At 38.0% G+C, this 13451-nt stretch overlaps 1 protein-coding gene and 1 non-coding gene across 2 annotated transcripts in view; one reads left to right on the top strand and one right to left on the bottom strand.

The window, feature by feature from the left end:
- The first annotated feature begins 1160 nt into the window (after positions 1–1160).
- The window catches only part of GALNT3 (polypeptide N-acetylgalactosaminyltransferase 3), a 98881-nt gene continuing 86590 nt past the window's right edge, over positions 1161–13451 (top strand). Inside the window, exon 1 of the mRNA XM_086718802.1 lies at positions 1161–1258. The gene's annotated coding sequence lies outside the window, so the exon portion shown is untranslated. The remainder of the gene's footprint in view (positions 1259–13451) is intronic.
- LOC112849091 (U6 spliceosomal RNA) lies at positions 4528–4629 on the bottom strand. The gene has a single exon (XR_003222533.1). It is a non-coding gene; the product is annotated as a U6 spliceosomal RNA (small nuclear RNA).

Raw genomic sequence — 13451 nt, 5'->3', positions numbered from 1 at the left:
ATTTGCCTGATGAAAGATGTAACTGCAGCTTTTTGGTTTTGTTTTTACCTGAAAAATAGTTGGCCATGTTACATTGGCTTCAGGTGTGCAACATAGTGATTGGACAAGTCTACACTATGCTCACCACAAGTGTAGCTGCCATCTGTCACCCTACCACACTGTTACAATGCCATTGACTGTATTCCCTACACTGTAACTTTTAGCACCATGAGTTCTTCATTCCATAATTGGAAGCCTGCCCCTCCTGCTCCCCTTCGCCCACTTTGCCCATCCCCCGCCCCCCATGTCCATCCCCTCTGGCAACCTTTTCATGAGCCAAATTTCAACAGCTGTTGAATGGTATTTAAAGGGTGCATTATTTGTAGAAATCTCTTTTCAGGAGAACTGGAAATTTTTAACTTTTATATATTAGCTGAAAGAAAAAGAAGGCACTTTATTATATTCCAATAAGCCCTCTCCACCCCTTTTGTTTCTTGACTTGATACTGGTTCTCTAGCTTTCTTTCCCCCCTCCCTTCCCTTCCTCCTCCTCTTCTTCCCCTTCCTCCTCCTCCTCCTCCTCTTATAAAATAACTTCACCGTCTTTACTAGTGCAAGCCTCACATTGATTCTGATGAAAGAAGCAATAGAATTTCTGGACACTGTGTACTTTTAGATAATGCACCTCTACAATGAATCAGTTTCTTTTTCTAATTTTTCAGATCATTTAGCAAAGTGTACATCCTACAATGGATTGTGTAAGTGCTTTTTCATGTGTGAGCTTATTATAATTCCTTTGGAAATTTTTCTTTGTGATTTTAACATCCTCTGGGGTAGGGTGCTAATGTTCTGTATTTGCTTTTGTTTTTATTTTGCTCTGGTTGCCTTTTAAATCCAACAGTCACTTCTCTTTCCTCGTGATAATCACTTCTGTTATGATCTGAGAGCATTTTGTTTTTCTTCACTGTAATCCTAGCTGATTGTACAATATCTTCATTGTTGCTCAGTAAGTCTGGAGGTTTCAGCTGCAGTGTCCAAACATGATGAGCTTCAGTCATGGCTACTGACGGGGTCTCAGGCTTTCAGCTGGTCTTTGGAACAACCTTATGTACTGCCTTTAATACCATGTCACTGGACATTTGTTCTTCTAGATGATCTGATGGAGATTACACTTCAGAATCACTTCCTTGGAATGCCAAAGATGCATTTTCCTCTCATTCATTAAGGAGGAAAAAAGAAAGAAAATATAAAATGAATGAATTGAAGAGTCTGCCTGACAGGTATCTTTTCGTGAGTATTTTCCACTGCCATCCCCTCCCATTTTAAACTAAAATAGTGTGTAACTGAATGCCCACTCAGTATTTTTTTTAAAGCAACTCCTCCACACCAAAAAATAATAGTAGCTCCACTTACACAGAGGAAAAAGTACTAATATTTTCAGAAACCTAGAAAGAATTTTGAATCCCAGAATTTTAAGACAAGTTGCAGATAATTTAATCTTGTAATTATTAAATTGAGGAAAATTACAAAATAAATTATAATAACATGGGTTAATTGTTGACCTTTAAGGTGGAAAGTAAAAGAATATTCTTTTTTTTTAACGTTTATTTATTTTTGAGACAGAGAGAGACAGAGCATGAACGGGGGAGGGTCAGAGAGAGGGAGACACAGAATCTGAAACAGGCTCCAGGCTCTGAGCTGTCAGCACAGAGCCCTACGCGGGGCTCAAACTCACAGACCGTGAGATCATGACCTGAGCCAAAGTCGGCCGCTTAGGCGACTGAGCCACTCAGGCGCCCCAAGTAAGAGAATATTCTTAAATTTAGTGAACTGTAAATGTTTTAATTATTGTCATATTATTTTAAAAGGGGCTTTCCACTATACATTCTTAAATCAGACTTAAAAATTGCATAAAACTTTTTTTATTTTTTTAACATTTTTATTCATTTTTTGAGAGACAAAGAGAAACAGAGTATGAGTGAGGGAGGGACAGAGAGAGAGGGAGACACAGAATCTGAAGCGGGCTCTGAGCTGTCAGCACAGAGCTCCATGCGGGGCTGGAACCCACAAACTGCAAGATCATAACCTGAGCTGAAGTCGGCCACTTAACTGACTGAGCCACCCAGGGGCCCCAAAAATTACACAAAATTTTTGATTGCCATGATAGTTCTTATAATTTATATGTATATGTATATTAGAAGAAAAAATTAGATACATACACATTTATTTTTTTCATTTGTCAGTATTGAGAAGTTTTTAAAGTATCACAGAATACATCTAATATGGATTATTTTTTCTGCTACAAATGGTAAACTGATTCAATTATCTTCTACAGCTTTCTTCATTGAAAATTGTCACCTATCACTTGTTGGTAATCTTGATTTGAATGTTACTGCTCAGAAATATGCCTAAATGCTTTGTCACTTTTTAAGGAATGGAGTTCTTTCTTTGGGGACAATGCATTACATGTAAATTTGTTATGTGTCATATCTGTGACTTGAGGATGTACTGAAAATGTTATATTTACACAGAAGTATTGTCTCAGTAGGGCATTAGAGTTGACTGTATGTGATTATTTAATAGTATTACAGAAACAAAGATAGGAATTAGAAGATGATCTTCTAGCACGTTTCATTCCCTTCAGGAAAATAACCTGTAAACCCCTGAAAAAGCACCTTTCATTAATACTGATTGAAGACATTACTGAATTGGAGTGTGACTGTGGCAATCTAGCATATTGCAGTTTATGCTTTTAGACCTTTTAAGTGTTGCTGTCCTGTGTGCACTCTGTGCTTGCACACTGAGAATTATTCACGTGGGCATTCAGTTGTCCTCATGCTGTTCTGATGGCCATTGCATGACATGATGCACAGCCCAGATCACCCAACCCTTCTTCAACTCTAGCCATGATAGTCCCGCAAGGAGGGGTGGTGTCTCATGGTTAAGGAAGCCTCTAGTTTGGAAGAATGTAGACCAACTCAGAAATTGTTTTACTGCTGAGCTTCCGTAACCAGCCGGGGTGGTCAGGTAAATCTTTCATCCTGACCCAGTAGGGCCAAGTGGTTATTGTTATTTTTTGTTTGCATTCTGAGAAATGAGATTGAAATGTTTCCTAGTTAAGGTTACTTTAACATTGAAATGTTTCCTAGTTAAAGAAAGAGAAATTGTGCTCTACTATTTTTAAAGTACCTACTATGAACAGGGCATGGTATTAGTGTCTGAAAGGCTTACATTTGTAGGTCGTAGTTTTTGTACTGTCCACCAGTGCTAAAAGCTCAGCCTCAAAGGACCTCCTGTGAAAAATTGCTAACTGAAATTTTGTTACAGTTCTACTGCTAAATATATAGACATAGTTTCATTCATGAGTTTTACTCTATGTGTCTGAAGAGTAGCATTTTAATGAGAAAAAAGCCTGGGAAATTGTATTCATATCTCTTCAGCTATGCTAAATTTTGCTGTTACTATAGCTAAGACCTTATTAAGATTCAGATTTTATTAGCCTCTGGAAATTTTTGGAGTAAGCAGAAGACAGCAAAGAAAAAAAAAACTTACTTTGAACTTCACTAGTAAAATGCAGGAGCAGCACAATAAAATAGGTACTGATAAAATTTTATCTGGTGTCTTGGTTGATCGCCTTGTGGAAAAAAATGAACTATAAACTCCAAATGGGACACATTTATCTATTAGTAAACAGGAAAATCCTAATAAAAATCATGACTGTTTCATTTAAAATAATTTCAATCAGAAAAGATTTTCTGGGGCGCCTGGGTGGCGCAGTCGGTTAAGCGTCCGACTTCAGCCAGGTCACGATCTCGCGGTCCGTGAGTTCCAGCCCCGCGTCAGGCTCTGGGCTGATGGCTTGGAGCCTGGAGGCTGTTTCCGATTCTGTGTCTCCCTCTCTCTCTGCCCCTCCCCCGTTCATGCTCTGTCTCTCTCTGTCCCCAAAATAAATAAACGTTGAAAAAAAAATTTTTAAAAAAGAGAAAAGATTTTCTAATCTAGATCCACCACACTTTTAGAATGTCTCTTAGGTGTTTGAGTTGGATACACACACCAGGAAATAAGGAGAAAACAACTACTCCCCATGGTTGTCACAAAATCCATGGATCCTTTTCCAGTGGGAGAGGATGTGAATGTGGTAGGCATGGGGATAGCCAACAAAGGGTGGAACAGCTAAAACAATCATGGCGGAAAGAAATGACAGGAAATTGAGAAGGAAGACACTAATAAAAGGCAGACTGGGTTTGTAAACACGTGGAAGTTCAGGGCTATTTGTATAATGCTAAGCCTTTACACCCCAATGGCCTCTGTACACATTACTGCCTTTTGTCATAATAAAATAGTTGATCTAGTGATCCTATGCTTAAAGTTATATCATTAATTTCTATTCACTGTACAAACTAGAAAATTCTACAGAAAGTGTTTAGATTTAAGAAAAAGAGGTGGGTGAACTAAAAAGAAGTAGTCATAGGGTTAAGTGATGGATCACTTACATAAAACACCATTCCCCAAAGGTATAGATAAATGAAGTAAATCCCCCCCCCCTTTTTTTAATATGGAACATGTCACGAATTTGCATGTCATCCTTGCACAAGGGCCATGATAATCTTCTCTGTATCATTAAATGGAATAATTTCTTACTCACCTTAGTTTTTTCTTTTTCCTCCATCTATCTGCTACCTTTCAAAATAGGCAAAAATCATTTTCAACCAAGTGATAACATTTACTGTAGGACATACTCCCTCAAATTTGTAGCCAAGTGATAATTGTATTTACAGCAGAGGTATGTGCCTTGTATTTTCTGTTTTGTTCGCCTTGCTTCCATTTGTCTATTTCTTGCTTCATTCATTTATAATTTGTAACTTCCTGTGTGAGTTCTAAAACACTAGATGGTAAATGTATTCTTAACCACATGTCTAAACAATGTCAAATATGTGTAATGGTTTGGAAAAGGCACACATCAAAAAAAAAAAGGAAACAAAAACTAAAACAAAAAAACAAAAAAAGAAAAGAAAAGGCACACAGCAGCTATTCCTTGTAATTTCTTCCTTGTGAAATCAGATTGACTGGAATAATATGTGTATGCACACCACACACACACACACACACACACACACACACACACACACACACACACCATTGGTATGCCCTGCCTTGTTGAGCTGGGTGTTAACAAAGACCTGAGGATGGAGATCCCACAGTCCTTGACTAGAGAGTATATAAGTGGAATGCACCATGAAACCCAGGCTTAAAGTCTCTTTTGGCTGTTTATACATAGATACAACATTATCTACTACAAGATTGCTCTGCTCAAATGTAATGATTTCAAACAGATTCTCTTCCATTAAGACAAGACTAATGCACAAGTTCTAACACCTTGCCAAAACATTTGTCATTGTATTTTCTCCAAGTACAAATCTAAGAAATTACCCACTTTATTTTTAGAAAAAAAAATCTCTCTATTCTCTTCAGCATTTGAGAGTGTGTTATCCTTATGTGGCTCTTCTCCCCAGTAAAACGTTGGGTATCCATTTTTAAATTCAAATATCTCAGGTCAGTGTAAGGTCTTCAGCCTATAAGAATAAAGTTTCATTCCACAGCATTTTTAGTTGTCTTTTGGGGGACCTCAAATGCTGAAGGATGTGTTAATCATACCTTTTAGTCCATAATGAACAATTATTAGTCCGGTCAAGACCCCACCTTTTTTTCTTTCATATGTTTTTTCTTTTAATCTATTCCCTATCCATCTACCCCCTGCCCCCACGTCATCTATCTTTCCCTCGCCTACACGCAGCCATTTTTAATGAGTTTGATGTAGGTTATTGTAAATGTTCTTTAAAAATACATAAACTGGGCTCAGTCGGTTGGGCATCCAGCTTCAGCTCAGCTCATGATGTCACAGTTTATGAGTTTGAGCCTTGTGTCAGGCTCTGTGCTGACAGCTCAGAGCCTGGAGCCTGCTTCAGATTCTGTGTCTCCCCCTCTCTCTGCCCCTCCCCTGCTCATGCTCTGTCTGTCTCTCTCAAAATATGAACATTAAAAAAAAATTAAAAATACATAAACTGATTATATGTATGGATTTTTTTTTCTTTTTGAGAGAGAGAGAGAGAGAATGAGCAGGGGTAAGGGCAGAGAGAGAGGTGGGGAGAGAATCTTAAGCAGACTCCATGCCCAGAGCAGAGCACAACACAGAGCTCGATCTCACAACTGTAAGATCATGACTTGAGCCAAAATCAAGAGTCAGATGCTTAACCAAATGTGTCATCCAGGCACCCCTGTATGCACATCTTAATATTCAGAAGTGTTCCTATACAGTAGATTTAATTCTTTACTCTCTCCTATACTTTTTATTCATTCAATGCCTTATCTTTAAGATGATGTTATACATACTAATTCATAGCTTCTAACCACTACATGTTATTTCATAGGAGGCATCCAACACTTTTAATTATCCAGTCCTTCAATAACAGATCTAGGTTGACACCTGCATCCAGCTTCTATAAAATAGGGAGTTGACACTTTGTTAGGTTTTCAAAATATACATGGTGAATCTCTCCAAATATTGCAAATTGATCTCATCAGTTCTAGTTAGCCAATAGCCTTGTACAAAGGTTCCCAAGACTTACCAACACTTGGTATTATTGAAGTTTTTAGTTTTTACCAACGTGATGAATATAAAGGGACTTCTCATTTTGATTTGTTTCTCTGACTGCTAGTGAGGGTGACCACTTTACTGTATACTTATGAGCCATTTGCAGTTCTTTTCTGTGAATTGCCTTTTTCACATCTTTTCCCAGTTTTTTTTTTTTTTTTTTTTTTTTTTTTTATTTTTGGGACAGAGAGAGACAGAGCATGAACGGGGGAGGGGCAGAGAGAGAGGGAGACACAGAATCAGAAGCAGGCTCCAGGCTCCGAGCCATCAGCCCAGAGCCTGACGTGGGGCTCGAACTCACGGACCGCGAGATCGTGACCTGGCTGAAGTCGGACGCTTAACCGACTGCGCCACCCAGGCGCCCCCCCAGTTTTTAAACTTGTTTCACTCTGTAGCATATTCATTGTTTTTTGAATATCAGATGACAGGACTAAATCAGGATGGTTGCCTATGTAACATCCTTGGGCTTAAAATATGGCATGAAAATTGGAAATCTGATTGTTTGTGGAAATTTCCAGTAGTGGGAACTGTTAATTACGTATTTGAATCACAGTTTCACAACTTAATTGCTGATTGACTTGGAGCAAAGCACTTTTTCTCTGTGTCTCTTTTTGCGTGCATACCAAGCATGTGAGTGCACAGATGTGTGTAAAATGGGGGAAAGCAATACTTGTGTCTTACTGTGAAAGGCTTATTGTTATTTAATATAGGGTTATTTACCTAAAGTTCATCATACAGTACATGGGCAATTGTAAGTGCTCCATAAAGTCAGTGCTTCCTATTCTGTGTGATGTATATGAGGAACTCGGTAAGTAGAAGATGGTAATATTCACATCGTCATCATCATTGTCATTGTACGTTTGGGAAGGTTTGGGGAAAACTTTACCTGAAGTAAAAACAGATCACCTATCTTCTTAAGATCTTTTTTGGTCCCATATGTTCATAGAATTCACCCAAATCTAAACCTTGCAGGTCACATAAATATTTTTTGTATGCTGTTTTCTTAAAATCTTTTAAGATAACTCCTTTTAATGTTTTCGAACTGATTTTAAAATGACCAAATAAGTCCTTTAAAAAATCTGGAAACTTTAACTGAAGCTGTATTCCTTTCTCCTTTCCTTCCTTTCTTCCTTCTAATGGAGGGCTAGTTATTTATGTAGCATCTTTATAACCTAACACCTTATATTAGTTCTCTCTTGCTGTGTGATGAATTACCACAAACTTAGTGGCTTAAGACAGCGCCCATTTATTATCTCACAAATTCTGTGAGTCTGGAGTCTGTGCCTGACCTAGTTGGGTCTTTTGCTTAAGGTCGTACACAGCTGCAAGCAAGGTACCAGCTGGGTCGTATTCTAATCTGGAGGCTTAACTAGGGAGGAATCTGCTTCCTAGTTCGTTCAGGTCGTTGGCAGAACTCATTTCCTTGCAGTGGACTGAAGACCCTAGCTTCTTGTTGAGTGTCAGCTAGAGGTTGCCTTCAGTTCCTAGCTGCCACCCTCTTTCCTAGAGGCTGCCTACTGCTCCTTACCACGTGGGCTTTCCCATGGCTTACCTCTCCCGGCCCGCAAGGACGCCTCTAGAGTAGTCTGCCTGCAAGACAGTCTTCTAGAAGGTAAGATAATCTCAAGAGTGACATCTCATTACTGCTACCATATTCATTGGTTAGAAGATGGTCAAAGGTCTTGGTCACGTGCAAGGGGAGAGAATTGCAGAAAGGTGTGAACCTTTATGTAGTTATTTGTTCATAGTCCCATTTTTACTAATGTATCATACTAATGATACACACATAGGCCCAGTTTTACTAATGCTATACAAATAACTAGCCCTCCATTAGGGGGAAGGAAGAAAGAAAGGAAGGGAGACAGGAGGCGGGAATCATGGGGGTTCCCTTGTATGGTGTCTGCCACAAACCTCCAACGCCCCACTTGTAAACAGACACATAAAGGCAAAGACAGAGAACTCTGCTAAGGCATGTTATGTTCTGTCCTCCTTACTTGGAGATCTTAAAACTTTGTAAATTAATTTTTGTAATTATAAATTCTAAACTGTAATTGTAAATTTTATAAACTTTTTAACTATTTAATTCTTTACATTTATTTGTACTTCTAATGCCTATTTAGATCCTACATCTCACAGAGCTTACAGGTTTGGGGGAATCAAAATATAAATTGCAACTATAATATAATGTCACAAATGTTATCAGAGACAAATTAAAGTGATGGGCAGTCATATGGAAGGGATACCCAACCTATGCTGGAGAGGAAGGGAAAGATTTATCAGAGGAAATGACCACACATTTTAACTGAAAACCTAGAAGAGTAGTAAAGTAGTCAAATATGGAAGTCTATATTGAGAACCAACATTTTTTATGACCTAAACAGCAAGCAGAATTGCCCTTAATTTTACCTGTCTGCTTGAAATTACAGCTTAAACCTCAAAAAATTCGCAGTAAAGTTTTAGTGATACACTAGTAAAAATGGGACTATGAACGAACTCATAAAAGATTATATTATGTTGTTGAATAAGATTATTAGTTATCTAAACTTGGGTAAAACTCTTTACTTCTTGATGGTTCAGTTATCTCATCTATAAAATGAGTTCAAGTTTGTCATTTCTAGGATATTTAACAGGTTCTAAATTCCATGATTCTATGAGCTTATAGGTTTGAGAATGGCTTTATGTAAACAGGAACGATGGTTCTGGAAAGCACTTCCGCTGAGATCCAAACCTAGGTCTCTCAGCCAGTCAAGGCAAGACCTCCACCAGCCAAGACTTTGTGGGGATTATCATAAGGCTCCCACTCCTGGTGGATGCACTATAGAAAGGCATTCCTTTAAGACTCAGTTTTTTCAAAAGCAGTGAGGGATGGATTTCAGGGCCTCAAATGCTCTTGTACAGAGCAAAAAAGTATATGATGGTACTGAATCCAGTGTCACTTCTGATCCACTTATAACCACTCAAGCCTCCAGTTTCACAAGAAATCAGAAATGTTCTGGAAAAGGATACTACCAACCTCAGATACATGTAAAACTCCTGAACATTCCAGTTTTTGAGGTGCTCTTAGATTTATTTTTAATATTATTTACCTGGCTACATAACATTATTAAAGGCAGAATTGTGTGTTTTTATAAAATAAGTTGATTTCATTTTCTCCCTTATTCAGTCTTTTTTTTTTTTTTTTCCAGCCTCTGGAATAATTACACTTCAGGCATTTGGGGAATGGCAAAATTATCAGATTTACAAGGTGAAGGCTACCATCTATCAAGTTGAATTTGCCATTTGCCCCTTCTGAGTGATAGCTCCTGTCATAGCCTTCTCCCTCTGCCCCAGAGCCATTAGTCCACATCAGCCAGTCCCCTTCCTGGGAGCAGATACCCCCAGCTGGCTCCTCCAAGGGACTTGCTACCTACTGCACCCTGTGATTCATCTCCTCATGGCAGGTTGGTTGCTTGGTAGCTATTCAGGAGTCATTAGGCCCATTTAATCCCCACTGGTCCCAAAGGCTCAACCCAGCAGGCATCTCTTGTTCAGACAAGGGATCATTTAGGTTCCCCAATGCCCTAGAAACTAAATGCCTTCTTTGCTGCCTCAACAGATGGCTGTTGGGTGGACCATATTTTTTTGTTCAGATTTGGCACTGATCTGGATAGTCAAGGGCTGATCAGATCCTGGAGAGAACCAACCTGAGTCTGACAGTCCTCCAGAACATGACACCCACTTCCACCATATGACAAAGCCCAAGTAGGGTCCAGAATGAAAGTATGAGGAATATTATATATATTGAGTAATGTTTTATAGATATAGGGGATAAGAAACCACTACTTTGACCATAGCAATTTATTGAGATTGAGCTCAGAGAAATGGTCAACTTTAATTATTATTACTATCATTATCAAAATGGCTAATATTTATACCTATTAATTGTTCACTATGTGCAGACTTTTTACTAAGCACTCTACTGAATTATCTAATGAAATCCTCACAATGTTCAGAATTGCTACCTACTATTATTTTCTTTCAAGGGCACTCTCCTTTGTTTCATGAATAATTTTACAATAATTAGTTAGTAAAATGAAATTTAAATGACTCCCTAGAAGGTGTTTAAAAATGAGAAAGATGATATGTACTGACAGGAAAAGATGTTCAAGGGATATTTTAAAACGGAAAACAAAATGACACAAAACCCAAAAGCTGTTGCAAAAGTTTCTTTTCTGTAATTTTAAACTTCCTGCAAGAATGATTGCATTTATTTTGTAAAGAGAAAATGTGTATATCACCATACAAAAAAAATTTATTCACAAGGAATTTTGAATTAAACTGTTAATATAGTTAATTCTAAAGAATGGGGTGGGGAAGAGAAGGAAGGGGATGGACTTTACTCAAGTCTTTGTAATTGTAATTGATTTTAACTACAAGTATTAATTGATTCTTGTAATGGAGAACTTTCTAAAGGTTAAATTAAGTGAATAAAAGATACTTTAGTTTTGTTGGGTTCTATATATTTTCTTTATATTACTCAAATGAGTATTGCATCAAAGTTTTAAAGCATCAATAAAATGCAAGCCTCTAAACATTCACAATTGGCTAAAACTAAGTAAACCTAACAAAAGTAAAGAAGTCTGTGTCTGTTTGTTTGTTTTTATTGGCCTAGATACATTGATCCAAGTAGAGTGTGCTGGCAGTTAGCTAATTCTTTTTTTTTTTTTTTTTTTCAACGTGTTTTTTATTTATTTTTGGGACAGAGAGAGACAGAGCATGAACGGGGGAGGGGCAGAGAGAGAGGGAGACACAGCATCGGAAACAGGCTCCAGGCTCCGAGCCATCAGCCCAGAGCCTGACGCGGGGCTCGAACTCACGGACCTCGAGATCGTGACCTGGCTGAAGTCGGACGCTTAACCGACTGCGCCACCCAGGCGCCCCCTTTTTTTTTTTTTTTTTTTCAACGTGTTTTTTAAGCTAATTCTTTATCATAATTTAATGATGATAATTATGACCAACATTTATACAGTGATTTTTAGATTTACAGATTAAAAAGCATATTTCCTTATATTTTTCATTTGACCCTTAGAATGACTCTTATGGAGCTATTTTATCCTAATAACTCCCCTGTGTCAGGAACTCTATAAAGTTCTTGACATATACTATCCCATTTAATCTTTTTTTTTTTTTTTTTTAATTTTTTTTTTTTTTTTTTAACGTTTATTATTTTTGGGACAGAGAGAGACAGAGCATGAACGGGGGAGGGGCAGAGAGAGAGGGAGACACAGAATCGGAAACAGGCTCCAGGCTCTGAGCCATCAGCCCAGAGCCCGACGCGGGGCTCGAACTCACGGAGTGCGAGATCGTGACCTGGCTGAAGTCGGACGCTTAACCGACTGCGCCACCCAGGCGCCCCCCATTTAATCTTTAAAAACAGCCCTAGGAATCAAGCATGTCTTGGGTTCAGCAGCACGTTACAGAAAATAAATAACAATACCTTAAACAAAATAGAAATATGTGTTTTTTTCTTCTCAAAGAGCCTGGGCAAATGATCTAGGGCATTTGTGGCTATTTCATAATCGTAAGTGACCCAGGTTCCTGCTCTTGCTCTGCTCTGCTTCACAAGCCGCTTACATCTCATTTTTCAAGACAACTGATTCAGTTCCACCTGCTGTGTCTGAATCCCAGCCTGCAGAGGGGGCGGGGGGGGGGGGGGGGGGTAGAAAACAAAAGGATGATCTCCCTCTTCTCTTAGGGAAACTTCCTGGAAGTTGTAGATACCACCTCCATTTTTATCTCTTGGGGCAGAAATTTATCACATAAACATATCTAACTGCAAGAGAGACTGGAAATGTGGACTTCATTTTGGGTATCCTGGTGTCTAGCTAACGTTCGAGGAGTCTTGGCTGATAAAGAAAGAATGGATATTGATATAAAATTAACTGTGTCTGTCATAGCGTGCTATGCAGCATAGCATGCTCTTTCTGTAAGTGAAGAAACTGAGGGTAAGAGAAGTTAACAAATATGCCCAATGTTGCACAGCTAGGAAGCAATAGACCCAAGTGGTATGTCTGATGGGCATGCTCTTTTCACTGTGATACACTGTCTCTTGGACACTCAGTTAATCTATTGCCCAAGATAGAATGCAACTAATCAGATAAAAACACTTTTTCATCAAAAGGCCAACAGAGCAAAGTTTTGCTTTTGGTGTGAGTATCTGTTTGCTGCATTAGTTACTCTGTTTACCATGAATAAACAGATACTTTCTACATATTTACTTTTGGTCAATTCATAGTTTAGAGTTCCTAGGATGAATTACAATGCATCCATGTAATAGCTGTAAACTAACATTCAGTCACTTTTTAAAATAGAGAATATATTCTCTCTACACACATATATTATATATATATATAATTATGTATAATCTATTATATATATTATATATGTATAATCTATTATATATAATCTATATATTATATATATTTATTATATATTATCTATTATATTAATATATAATAGATAATATATAATCTATTATATATATAATCTTATCTATTATATAATAAGGAAATCCTTGGGTAAAGAGAAATGGCCTCCCTTAGACCTATCAGGAAGACTGTCTTGTTAAGTTAATATCAGAAACTATGATACACATGAGATTGAATTCAATCAGATAAAAGGATAGAATGACATTAGTTTGATGATGATTGCAATAACAAGGGAAAGCAGTTACCTATCAGATGTTATGTGTCTATGGGTCTTAGGCTGTAACAGAAGTAGAGATTTGTGTCCAGCTACAACTGCACGGCTGGGCACTTGAAACGTGACTAGCCCAAATTGAG

Source organism: Puma concolor, chromosome C1 (genome assembly GCF_028749965.1).
Source record: "Puma concolor isolate L17-30 chromosome C1, mPumCon1.1.hap2, whole genome shotgun sequence".
In the NCBI taxonomy this organism is placed as follows: Eukaryota; Metazoa; Chordata; class Mammalia; order Carnivora; family Felidae; genus Puma; species Puma concolor.
This window is presented reverse-complemented; position numbering and strand designations above follow the sequence as displayed.